This window comes from Hippocampus guttulatus, chromosome 2, assembly GCF_054856545.1.
Source record: "Hippocampus guttulatus isolate MCC_2025c chromosome 2, RoL_Hgut_1.0, whole genome shotgun sequence".
Classification (NCBI taxonomy): Eukaryota; Metazoa; Chordata; class Actinopteri; order Syngnathiformes; family Syngnathidae; genus Hippocampus; species Hippocampus guttulatus.
The window spans coordinates 29999585-30012405 of record NC_141262.1 but is presented as its reverse complement, the minus strand read 5'-3'; the positions used below and the strand labels follow the sequence as shown (position 1 = coordinate 30012405).

The window sequence follows — 12821 nt, the reverse complement described above, 5'->3', positions numbered from 1 at the left end:
GGGCGGGCGGGGAAGCGTGGGGGAGGGGGGAGTCCAGCCGCCGGGCTAATGTGCGCGCTAACAGCCCGATCTCGGAAAAGCGCAGAGACGAAAGGAGCAGGATCAGATTCCCCCCGCTTTCACCTCAACGCGATTTCATTTCATTTGTTTTTCTTCTTTTATCTTTCTCGCCAGCCTTTTTCACGCATGGCTCGCATGGCACGCATGTCCCCGCCGTCTCGCCGGCGGCGGACGTGGCTTGTACTTTCAGCGGTACGACGCCGCGGCCGCTGACGTCCTCGTTCCAGTGCTGCGATTTTCAACTAAAAAAATCACACCGTGTTTTCCCTGTAGGATCACCAGGGGGCGCACCCAAGGCGGCGCGACACGTCGGCCTAACGCGATCGTCCGCTTCAGCCGCGTTCGTTTGTGCACGCGGATGTGGCTGCGCGCCTTCGTACGCTCCGCGCCCTCGACACGCGCAACAGGCCCGACGCGCCGGACCACCTGCCGGAGCCTCATTGCGGGGGCAGTAAGGAACATCTGGACCGGCCATCATCGCCAAGTCCACTTCCTTTCGGATCACGTCACCCTGGGGACCGCCCCGGCCCCCGCGCCCCCGCCGCTAATACTTTAGCTCACACCGGCGCCCTCCGTGGCCCCGCCCATCCCAATTTCAATGACTCCGCCCCTTGAGGTCACACGTGCATTTCAAAAGAAGATCCTTTTTTTTTTTTTTCGGTGAGACTGAAGACGACACCGCCGCAGCCGCCCCACCGCTGCCGTACGATCGCGTGTGGCCGTACGATGCGACGAAGTACGAGGCGCAATCAAACCCGCTACCGTGCGGCGAAAGGCCTCGTCGCGCGCGTTGTTCATAAGACAACGCGAATGGCGTCGGATCGGACGCCATTTGAAGGGCGGGAGCAGCCGGCCGCTGAAAGCGCTTCTATTAGAAGTGGAAGTGAATGCGAGGGTCTCCAAAGGCGTCCCGAGTAGGCTTGGAAGGGAGCGAGCTGGCTCGAAATGGCCTCTCAAGTGGTCGGGCAGCCAAAACGGGCTCCTTTCGGCGGCTCTTGACCAATTGCACCGGGTCCACCCGACGAGGAGACCGGCCCCGGCGGTCGGTCCGAGGACTTTACGGCCGAGCCCGCCACGCCCCCCCCTCCCTTCGCCCGCTCCCGTCATTGCCCCGCAGCGCTCCCCGGAGACCCCCGGTCCTGACGACCGACCCCCTCTTCCGCTTTCCAACGCCAATTAGTGGCACGGCGCCATAAATAAGATCTATTCATCCAGAACGTAAAGAAGCGCCACGTGCCCTTTTTCCTCCTCACAACTTTTTATTTGTGATTTTTACGAGTCGTCGCCTTTCATTGCCGTCTCTGGACGACGGCCGCCTTTAAAATACAAACTACGACTCTGTGGTGTAGTCCGGTCGAGTACCGCGGGGAAGCCGTTCAACGTGTGCGTCGAAGCGGCACGCGTGGGGCTGCCACTCAGGTTCCACCTCGACTTGGTTGAACGCACGACGAGACGAGATTGTGATCGACCTGAACGCTTGGAGCAAATCATCGGCGACTTTCAATTGGAGACACATTGATGTGGTTTTCTGTTTTTGTGATGAGGGAACGTCACAAGCTGGAAAAGAGGCGTCTGCGCTGCGACGTTCCAACCTCGGCGCTCGGGTCAGGCGGGGCCCGACTGTCGGCTGGCGACGGCCAACGGCGCGGGCCACTTTTTGGTCCCTGTCAGAACAAAAAGTGAAAGCGCAGCGCATCCACATTGGGGCGAAACAAAAACACGGGTGGCACGTGACGCCATCTGCCCACTCCTGTTTCGATTTGTGACCGACAGGTGGCGCTGTCGGGCATTCCCTGCAGCCGCTCACCTGTTGCTTGTTCTGTCACGATGCTTTCAAAGGTCTCCCGGCATTGCCGCTCGGGGTCGGGTCATCCTTGGTTGCTTCCCGTCACGTTTGTTGTGCAGCTCATGTTTTTGTTACGATGACTTTTGAGCCTCCGTCATGCTTTTTGTTTGATACTTTGGATTTGTTTGCTTTTTCGGACTTTGTTTTGGATCGACTTTGATGTGTTTCTTCAAGCACAAGCCGCTCCTCCGTCCTGCTTGCTTTTCGGGCTCCACGGCCGACAATCAGGCGGCACGTTTCCTCTCCGCCGACCTGTTTCGCATTTGTGTGACCTCTTCAGAACGTGCCGAGTGTCATGCGATCTACTTCCTGATTCAGATAGTCTGTCCGAGTTCTCGTCAGTACAGCTGGTCCGCATCGTTTTTTGTCGATTGATTGATTGATTTTTTTGGGGGGAGGGAGGGTGGAATCGCAAGGCTGTCAGCCGCAGCGCCGATTCGTTTCCAGTTTGGGGCGGGGGTCCGAGGCGGGAGCGCTCGCGAGCAATCGGCCCCAGGTTGGCGCCAGCGTGTTTGTAAATATTTGATGTCGGAACGCCGGCCAAAGAAGAGAAAGAAGCAAAACCATACCCGAATGCGGCGAGTCGAGTCCCACAAAGCGGAACGCGGTCCCGACGAGACCGACGCGCCGATGAATGATGAATAAATTGCGGACTTTTCTGCACGCCGGCCGGCGGCGGCGAAATCAACAACAACAACCGCAACTTTTTTCTTGTCCTCTCATGCAGGCAAAGCCGGCCAGATGATTTATTTATGCGCCCGGAGGGGGCGGAGCCTGCAGCCAGACTTCAGCGAATCGCAACGGAGCCTATTAGCGTTGACGGATTTATCCGCCGGCCGCTTGCCGGCGTTAGCAAGCCGCCGCTGGCCCGCGCCAACTCCTCCGGGCCCGCCTGCCATCCCGTACCTGAGCGCGCCCCCCCCCCCCCCCTCCCCGACTCATTGATTTCATGTCCTATTTTTTTTCTCAGGATGGGGAAAAGGAGGGGGCGCATGGGGCCAAAGGGGTTCTTTGGCCGAAATGCTGAGAAGGGATCTCTTAATTAGGGCGAGGGATTTAGCAGCCCGGGCCGCAGGTCAATGGCGTCTGTTCGTCGCCTCGCTGGCGGCCGAGCTACGGTGAACATCCTGAGCCGGTGGGGGGGGGCTAATCCGGAATCAAATCGGCAAACACGCGGCAGCGCTCGCGTGGCCCTCGCCGAGCATTCCTCGAGCTTCCGGGGCGCGTCCAGAAAAGCCACAAAGCGCACGCAAGCTTCGCTCGCGAGTCGGACGCGTTGCAGGCGGCGTGTGGAATTGCGGCGGCTCGCTTCTTGACCATCGCCCGGCATTTCGAGCACCGCAACTTCTTGAGCACCGTCCGCCTCGTCTTTCATGTCACGCGTTCGGCGGCGTTGCGTGACAGCTTGAGCGTCGGCCGACGTCTTGAAGACACTTTTCGACGTTGAGCGTCACGTGGCACTCGCGTGTCCTGTTTCGCGTAGGACGGGCCGATGTTCGGCGATGCCGCTTGACAAGCTTCGGTCGCCGCGGCGACAGTTTGCGAGACGGCGCTCCTACTTCCCGTCGGGACATGGCGGAAGGCCCCCCCCCCGGCGGCTCGACTGAAGGGTTGCGCGCACGCTCGTCCCGGCGACGCCTTCTTTCTTGTCGATCGCTTTTTTTCTCTTGCCTTCACCGCAGGAGGTCCAGCAGGAGGAGGAGGAGGCGACCTCGGACGGCGAGGCCCGCGAGAGCCGTTGACCGGCGTTTCGTGGGCCGGCCTCGGTTCGGTCAGATGAGCCGCAGATGTGCTGGACGGCTCCACCGTGAGAAAAGCTTTCTCCACATTTTTTGATTTTTCCTTCCGACGGAAAAGTCCCCCGGGGAAGCGGCGAGGCGGCTGGCGCGCGCACGCGCGGCCGCGACTGCGCGCGTGTGTAATGAGATACATGACTTACATTAACCCCGCGGTGACGCTTCACGGGAGGACGAGGAGGGAGAGGAGCCCCCTTCCTCCTCCTCGGTCCGGGGAGGGAAAACATGAATGTGAATAAAGGTCAGCCGTCAGAGCGCGCGCGCTTTCGCCTCACGCGGTCCTTGGCGGTCACGTTTGGATGAAGGGGACAGCGTTCTTTTGTTTTTTTTGTTTTGCAGAGGATGTCCTCAAATTGCTGAACGTGTTTGTGGGGAAAAGGAAGGAATGAACAATCGAGGGACGATTTGCGCCAGCGGGTGAGGAACACCGGGCCGTCAATCCCGGCGGATCGGTACCTTCATCGACCAATGAACGGCCGAAGGAGCAATGGCGTGCCGGCACGAAGACGAATCGAGAAACACACAGCGGGTGAAATCATTCGTTCATTTCAAGTGAAAAGTATTCATTGCGCTCATTGCGACTTTCCTCTTCAGTGTTGGCGCCGTCCCGGTGGCCCGTCGCGATCATCGCGGCCTCGGTCGTCGTCATCGTCAGCTTCACGTGTGACATCATCGTGTGACATCGACAAAAAGCCAGCGGCGCACGCGCTGGCACACGCCTTGGCCTCGGGGTGCCGGTCATCGAATACAATGAGGGATCAGAGCCCCTAATCCTTCGTCCACAGGTATAAAGTGCGCCAGAGGACCGCAAAAATCACAAAGAAATGAAACCAAATCCATCAAGGGAAACCCACGTTGATAACTTTATTCGGCGCTTTAAGAGGGGCGGGGCTGTCGCTGACCGTCAGTACAACGTTTAAAGAGTGGTGTTTTTAGCCCAAAAAAACGACCAGGTATAGTAAGGCATTTTTGGCAAAAAAAAAAAAAAAAAGACCATGTATAGTAAGAAGTATTTAGCCGAAAAAAATGACCATGTATAGTAAGGCGTTTTTAGCCGAAAAAAAACGACCATGGATAGTAAGGCGTTTTTAGCCCAAAAAACGACCATATATCGTAAGGCATTTTGGGCCGAAAAAAAACGACCATAAGATAAGATATCCCTTTATTTGTCCCGCAATGGGGAAATTACAGTCAGAATTCAGAAAGGAAAACGCTGGGTAGGGAGAGGGAAAAAAACCCACGCTCGAACTATCCTCTTCTGAGGATAATTTAAGTCCAGGATAAAAAGACCCTAGCACATAAATAAGCATATGACAGTTACAACAAGTCACAAGACATAACATGTAATAAGGGGGAGGATGAATGGGAAGGGGGGGGGAGGGGGGTGACCGCGACGCGGCATTCCTGACCAGCTGCACGGACACGTGCGCTCTGCAAGTCCAACCACGTCACGGGGGAAAAGAATCGGAGCGATGAAGACGGTGATAATAAGGATGTGTATGCGTGTGTGGTTGTCCAGTTGTGTATGTCAAGTCAAGTCAAGTCAAGTCAACAGTATTTATAGAGCACTTTCAAACAGCCATCGCTGCATACAAAGTGCTGTACATGGAGCAATTTAACATGCACAATAAACAGTAAGACAAATCGGTAATAAAGGCGGTAGAAAGCACCAAACAGTAAAACCAAGAACAAATCTAAGTCATGCTGAGTCGAATGCCAAAGAATACAAGTGAGTTTTGAGGAGGGTTTTGAAGATGGGCAGCGAGGAGGCTTGCCGAATGTTCAGTGGGAGGTCATTCCAGAGAGAGGGACCAGCAACAGAAAAGGCTCGATCCCCTCTGAGCCTCAGTTTAGTTCTTGGTACTTCTAATAAGGTCTGGTCCACAGACCTGAGGCGCCGGGCAGGTGTGTAGGGGCGGATGAGCTCAGAGAGTGTATGTGTATGTGTATGCGTGTACAGGTCATAGCTGCTTCGTCGAGGTCTGCTCATGAAGACAGACCATGTATAGTAAGGCGTTTTTAGCCCCAAAAAACGACCATGTATAGAAGGCATTTTTAGCCCCAAAAACGACCATGTATAGAAGGCATTTTTAGCCCCAAAAACGACCATGTATAGTAAGGCATTTTTACCCCCCCAAAAAACAACCATGTATATAGTAAGGTATTTTTAGCCCAAAAAAACGACCATGTATAGTTAGGTGTTTTCAGCCCAAAAAAAACGACCATGGCGTTTTAGGCGTTTTTGGCCAAAAAAAAAGGACCATGTATAGTAAGGCATTTTTGGCAAAAAAAAAAAGCGACCATGTATAGTAAGGTGTTTTTAGCCGAAAAAAACGACCATGTATAGTAAGGCGTTTTTAGCCGAAAAAAACGACCATGTATAGTAAGGCGTTTTCAGCCCAAAAAAAACGACCATGTATAGTAAGGCGTTTTTGGCCGGAAAAAAAAGGACCATGTATAGTAAGGCATTTTTGGCAAAAAAAAACCCGACCATGTATAGTAAGGTATTTTTAGCCCAAAAAAAACGACCATGTATAGTTAGGTGTTTTTAGCCGAAAAAAACGACCATGTATAGTAAGGCGTTTTCAGCCCAAAAAAACGACCATGTATAGTAAGGCGTTTTTGGCCGAAAAAAAAAAGGACCATGTAAGGCATTTTTGGCAAAAAAAAAACGACCATGTATAGTAAGGTGTTTTTAGCCCAAAAAACGACCATGGCTTTTTTAGCCGAAAAAAAACGACCATATATAGTAAGGCATTTTAGCCGAAAAAAAACGACCATATATAGTAAGGCATTTTGGGCCCAAAAAACCGACCATGTATAGTAAGGCATTTTTAGCCCAAAAAAATGACCATGTATAGTAAGGTATTTTTAGCCGAAAAAAACGACCATGTATAGTAAGGCGTTTTTAGCCGAAAAAAACGACCATGTATAGTAAGGCGTTTTCAGCCCAAAAAAAACGACCATGTATAGTAAGGCGTTTTTGGCCGGAAAAAAAAGGACCATGTATAGTAAGGCATTTTTGGCAAAAAAACCCCCGACCATGTATAGTAAGGTATTTTTAGCCCAAAAAAACGACCATGTATAGTTAGGTGTTTTTAGCCGAAAAAAACGACCATGTATAGTAAGGCGTTTTCAGCCCAAAAAAACGACCATGTATAGTAAGGCGTTTTTGGCCGAAAAAAAAAAGGACCATGTAAGGCATTTTTGGCAAAAAAAAAACGACCATGTATAGTAAGGTGTTTTTAGCCCAAAAAACGACCATGGCTTTTTTAGCCGAAAAAAAACGACCATATATAGTAAGGCATTTTAGCCGAAAAAAAACGACCATATATAGTAAGGCATTTTGGGCCCAAAAAACCGACCATGTATAGTAAGGCATTTTTAGCCCAAAAAAATGACCATGTATAGTAAGGTATTTTTAGCCCAAAAAAACGACCATGTATAGTAAGGCGTTTTCAGCCCAAAAAAACGACCATGTATAGTAAGGGATTTTTTGCCCCAAAAAAACGACCATGTATAGTAAGGTGTTTTTAGCCCAAAAAAACCGAGAATGTATAGTAAGGCGTTTTTAGCCGAACAAAACGACCATGTATAGCACGGCGTTTTTAGCCGAAAAAAAACGACCATATATAGAAAGGCATTTTAGCCGAAAAAAACGACCATATATAGTAAGGCATTTTGGGCCAAAAAAAACGACCATGTATAGTAAGGCGTTTGTAGCCCAAAAAAACGATCATGTATAGTAAGGTGTTTTTAGCCGAAAAAAACCGACCATGTATAGTAAGGCGTTTTCAGCCCAAAAAAACGACCATGTATAGTAAGGCATTTTGTGCCAAAAAAACCGACCATGTATAGTAAGGCATTTTTAGCCCAAAAAAACGACCATGTATAGTAAGGCGTTTTTAGCCCAAAAAAACGACCATGTATAGTAAGGCGTTTTTAGCCGAAAAAAAATGACCATGTACAGTAAGGCGTTTTTAGCCGAAAAAAACGACCATGTATAGTTACGTGTTTTTAGCCGAAAAAAAACGACCATGTATAATAAGGCGTTTTAAGCCAAAAAAAAAAGGCCATGTATAGTAAGGCGTTTTTGGCCGAAAAAAAAAACGACCATGTATAGTAAGGCATTTTTGGCCAAAAAAACGACCATGTATAGTAAGGTGTTTTTAGCCCAAAAAAACGACCATGTATAGTAGGGCGTTTTTAGCCGAAAAAAACGACCATGTATAGCACCGTGTTTTTAGCCCAAAAAAAACGACCATGGATAGTAAGGCATTTTTGGCAAAAAAAAAACGACCATGTATAGTAAGGCGTTTTTAGCCCAAAAAAACGACCATGTATAGTAAGGCGTTTTTAGCCCAAAAAAACGACCATGTATAGTAAGGCGTTTTTAGCCGAAAAAAAATGACCATGTACAGTAAGGCGTTTTTAGCCGAAAAAAACGACCATGTATAGTTACGTGTTTTTAGCCGAAAAAAACGACCATTTATAGTAAGGCGTTTTAAGCCAAAAAAAAAAGGCCATGTATAGTAAGGCGTTTTTGGCCGAAAAAAAAAACGACCATGTATAGTAAGGCGTTTTTAGCCCAAAAAAACGACCATGTATAGTAAGGCGTTTTTAGCCGAAAAAAAATGACCATGTATAGTTACGTGTTTTTAGCCGAAAAAAACGACCATGTATATATAGTAAGGCGTTTTAAGCCAAAAAAAAAAAGGCCATGTATAGTAAGGCGTTTTTGGCCGAAAAAAACCCCGACCATGTATAGTAAGGCATTTTTGGCCAAAAAAACGACCATGTATAGTAAGGTGTTTTTAGCCCAAAAAAACTACCATGTATAGTAGGGCGTTTTTAGTCGAAAAAAACGACCATGTATAGCACCGTGTCTTTAGCCCAAAAAAAACGACCATGGATAGTAAGGCATTTTTGGCCGAAAAAAAAAACGACCATGTATAGTAAGGCGTTTTTAGCCCAAAAAAACGACCATGTATAGCAAGGCGTTTTAAGCCCCAAAAAATGACCATGTATAGTAAGGCATTTTTAGCCCCAAAAAACGACCTTGTATAGTAAGGCGTTTTTAGCCCAAAAAAACGATCATGTATAGTAAGGCGTTTTAAGCCCCAAAAAATGACCATGTATAGCAAGCCATTTTTAGCCCAAAAAAATGACCATGTATAGTAAGGAATTTTTAGCCCCAAAAAAACGACCATGTATAGTAAGGCGGTTTTAGCCCAAAAAAACGACCATGTTTAGTAAGGCGTTTTTAGCCCCAAATAACGACCATGTATAGTAAGGCGTTTTTAGCCCAAAAAAACGACCATGTATAGTAAGGGGTTTTTAGCCCCAAAAAACGACCTTGTATAGTAAGGCGTTTTAAGCCCCCAAAAAACGACCATGTATAGTAAGGCGTTTTAAGCCCCAAAAAAAAAGGCCATGTATAGTAAGGCATTTTTGGCCCAAAAAAACGACCATGTATAGTAAGGTGTTTTTAGCCGAAAAAAACGACCATGTATAGCACCGCGTTTTTAGCCCAAAAAAAACGACCATGGATAGTAAGGCATTTTTGGCAAAAAAAAACGACCATGTATAGTAAGGCGTTTTTAGCCCAAAAAAACGACCATGTATAGTAAGGCGTTTCTAGCCCAAAAAAACGACCATGTATAACACGGCGTTTTTAGCCAAAAAAAACGACCATGTATAGTAAGCATTTTTGGCCGAAAAAAACGTTTATGTATAGTAAGACGTTTTTAGCCCCAAAAATCGACCATGTATAAGAAGGCATTTTTAGCCCCAAAAAAAACGACCATGTATAGTCAGGCATTTTTAGCCCCAAAAAACGACCATGTATAGTAGGGCGTTTTAAGCCCAAAAAAACGACCATGTATAGTAAGGCGTTTTTAGGCCAAAAAAACACCATGTATAGCACGGCGTTTTTAGCCGAAAAAAACCGACCATATATAGTAAGGCATTTTAGCCGAAAAAAAAAACGACCATGTATAGTAACGCATTTTTAGCCCAAAAAAACGACCATGTATAGTAAGGAATTTTTAGCCCAAAAAAACGACCATGTATAGTAAGGCATTTTTGGCCGAAAAAAAAACGACCATGTATAGTAAGGTGTTTTTGGCCGAAAAAAATGACCATGTATAGTAAGGTGTTTTAAGCCCCCAAAAAATGACCATGTATAGTAAGGTGTTTTAAGCCCCCAAAAAACGACCATGTATAGTAAGGCGTTTTAAGCCCCCAAAAAACGACCATGTATAGTAAGGCGTTTTTAGCCCAAAAAAACGACCATGTATAGTAAGGGGTTTTTAGCCCCAAAAAACGACCTTGTATAGTAAGGCGTTTTTAGCCCCCAAAAAACGACCATGTATAGTAAGGCGTTTTTAGCCCCAAAAAAAACGACCATGTATAGTAAGGCGTTTTTAGCCCCAAAAAAACGACCATGCATAGTAAGGCGTTTTTAGCCGAAAAAAACGGCCATGTATAGTTAGGTGTTTTTAAACGAAAAAAACGACCATCTATAGTAAGGCGTTTTTTGCCCAAAAAAAATGACCATGTATAGTAAGACATTTTTGGCCGAAAAAAAAACATTTTTCGGCTAAAAACGCCTTACTATACATGGTCATTTTTTTCCGGCTAAAAACGCCTTACTATACATGGTCGTTTTTTTTCGGCCAAAAATGCCTTACTATACATGGTCGTTTTTTTTTGGGCTAAAAACGCCTTACTATACATAAACGTTTTTTTCGGCCAAAAATGCCTTACTATACATGGTCGTTTTTTTGGGCTAAAAACGCCTTACTATACATGGTCGTTTTTTTCGGTTAAAAACGCCTTATATGGTCGTTTTTTTTGGCTAAAAACGCCTTACTATACATGGTCGTTTTTTTGGGCTAAAAACGACTTATTATACATGGTCGTTTTTTTCGGCCAAAAATGCTTACTATACATGGTCGTTTCTTTCGGCTAAAATCGCCTTACTATACATGGTCGTTTTTTTGGGGCTAAAAATGCCTTACTATACATGGTCGTTTTTTCCGGCTAAAATCGCCTTCCTATACCTGGTCGTTTTTTTGAGGTAAAAACGCCTTACATGGTCGGGTTTTTTTCGGCTAAAAACGCCGTGCTATAAATGTTCGTTTTTTTTGGTTAAAAACGCCTTATTATACATGGTCGTTTTTTTTCGGCTAAAAACGCCTTACTATCCATGGTAGTTTTTTTCGGCTAAAAACGCCTTTCTATGCATGGTCGGGGTTTTTTTGGCCAAAAACGCAAATGTCCTGTTGTGACTTAGATGGCTGAGGACATTTCAGTCACAAAAGGGTGCCAAACTTTTGCACCCAATGACAACAACCCTTCCACTTGAATTGGTAGAAATGTCCTGTTGTGATTGAGATGGTCAGATGACATATCCCCTTTCTCCGACAGGAACTGGTGGAGAAGATCGAAGCCAAGAAAGCTGCACAAGAGCAAAAAATGACAACACAGAGAGAATTAAGAGTATCATGACTTTTAATGTGTTGTGTTGATCTTTTATGTTTTTTATTTAAAAAATAAAATAAAATAAATAAAGTGTTTTATGCTGTCATTTATACATGAGTGTGACGCTGGGCTGGCTCCGTGGCCCACTGGTTAGTGAGTTGGAGTGCGAACGCAGCGGTCCAGGGTTCAAATCCAGCTCCGGCCTGTCGCGCTTGCGTGTCCTGTTTTTGCTGGCATGGGTGTTGTCCATCCACTCTCCCATCCATTTTCTCATCCCCTTGTCCTCACAAGGGTCGGGGTCGGGGCGGTGTGCTGGAGACTCCCCCGGCTGTCTTCGGGCCATCGGCAGAGAGGAGGGGGCACCCTCACCCAGCTGACAGCCAATCAAGAAAAAACATTTGCACCGTTTTTTTTCCGGCCAAAAATGCCTTCCTATAAACATGGTCGTTTTTTTTTTGGGCTAAAAACGCCTTACATGGTGGGTTTTTTTTGGGCTAAAAACGCCTTACTACACATGGTCGTTTTTTTCAGGTAAAAACGCCTTACTATACATGGTCGTTTTTTTCGGCTAAAAACGCCTTACTGTACATGGTCGGTTTTTTTGGGCTAAAAACGCCTTACTACACATGGTCGTTTTTTTTGGGCTAAACACGCCTTACTATACATGGGGTTTTTTTCGGCTAAAAACGCCTTACTATACATGGTGGTTTTTTTCGGCTAAAAACGCTTTACTATACGTGGTCATTTTTTTTCGGCTAAAAACGGCTTACTATACATGGTCATTTTTTTCGGCTAAAAACGCCTTACTTTACATGGTCGGGTTTTTTTCGGCCAAAAATGCCTTACTATACATGGTCGTTTTTATGGGCTAAAAACGCCTTACTATACATGGTCGTTTTTTTCGGCTAAAAACGCCTTACTATACATGATCGTTTTTTTCGGCTAAAATCGCCTTACTATACATGGTCGTTTTTTTTTTTTTGGGCTAAACAAGCCTTCCTATACATGGTCGTTTTTTTCGGCCAAAAATGCTTACTATACATGGTCGTTTTTTTGGGCTAAAAACGCCTTACTATACATGGTCATTTTTTTTCGACTAAAAACGCCTTACTATACATGGTCATTTTATTTCGACTAAAAACGCCTTACTATACATGGTCGTTTTTTTCGGCAAAAAACGCCTTACATGGTCGTTTTTTTGGGGCTAAACACGCCTTACTATACATGGTTGTTTTTTTCGGCTAAAAACTTCTTACTATACATGGTCTTTTTTTTGGGCTAAAAACGCCTTACTATATATACATGGTCGTTTTTTTGGGCTAAAAACGCCTTACTATACATGGTCATTTTTTTGGGCAAAAAACGCCTTACTATGCATGGCCGTTTTTTTCGGCTAAAAACGCCTTACTTTACATGGTCGGTTTTTTTTCGGCCAAAAATGCCTTACTATACATTGTCGTTTTTATGGGCTAAAAACGCCTCAAGAAAAAACATTTGCACCGTTTTTTTTCCGGCCAAAAATGCCTTCCTATAAACATGGTCGTTTTTTTTTTGGGCTAAAAACGCCTTACATGGTGGGTTTTTTTTTGGGCTAAAAACGCCTTACTACACATGGTCGTTTTTTTCAGGTAAAA

The 12821-nt window shown here is 46.2% G+C and overlaps 1 long non-coding RNA gene across 1 annotated transcript; it reads left to right on the top strand.

Annotated features, from left to right (window-relative positions):
- Positions 1–2938: 2938 nt before the first annotated feature.
- LOC147209515 (uncharacterized) lies at positions 2939–11195 on the top strand. The gene is made up of 4 exons (XR_015100304.1): positions 2939–3713; positions 4042–4231; positions 4297–4487; positions 11134–11195. It is a non-coding gene; the product is annotated as an uncharacterized LOC147209515 (long non-coding RNA).
- Positions 11196–12821: the final 1626 nt, after the last annotated feature.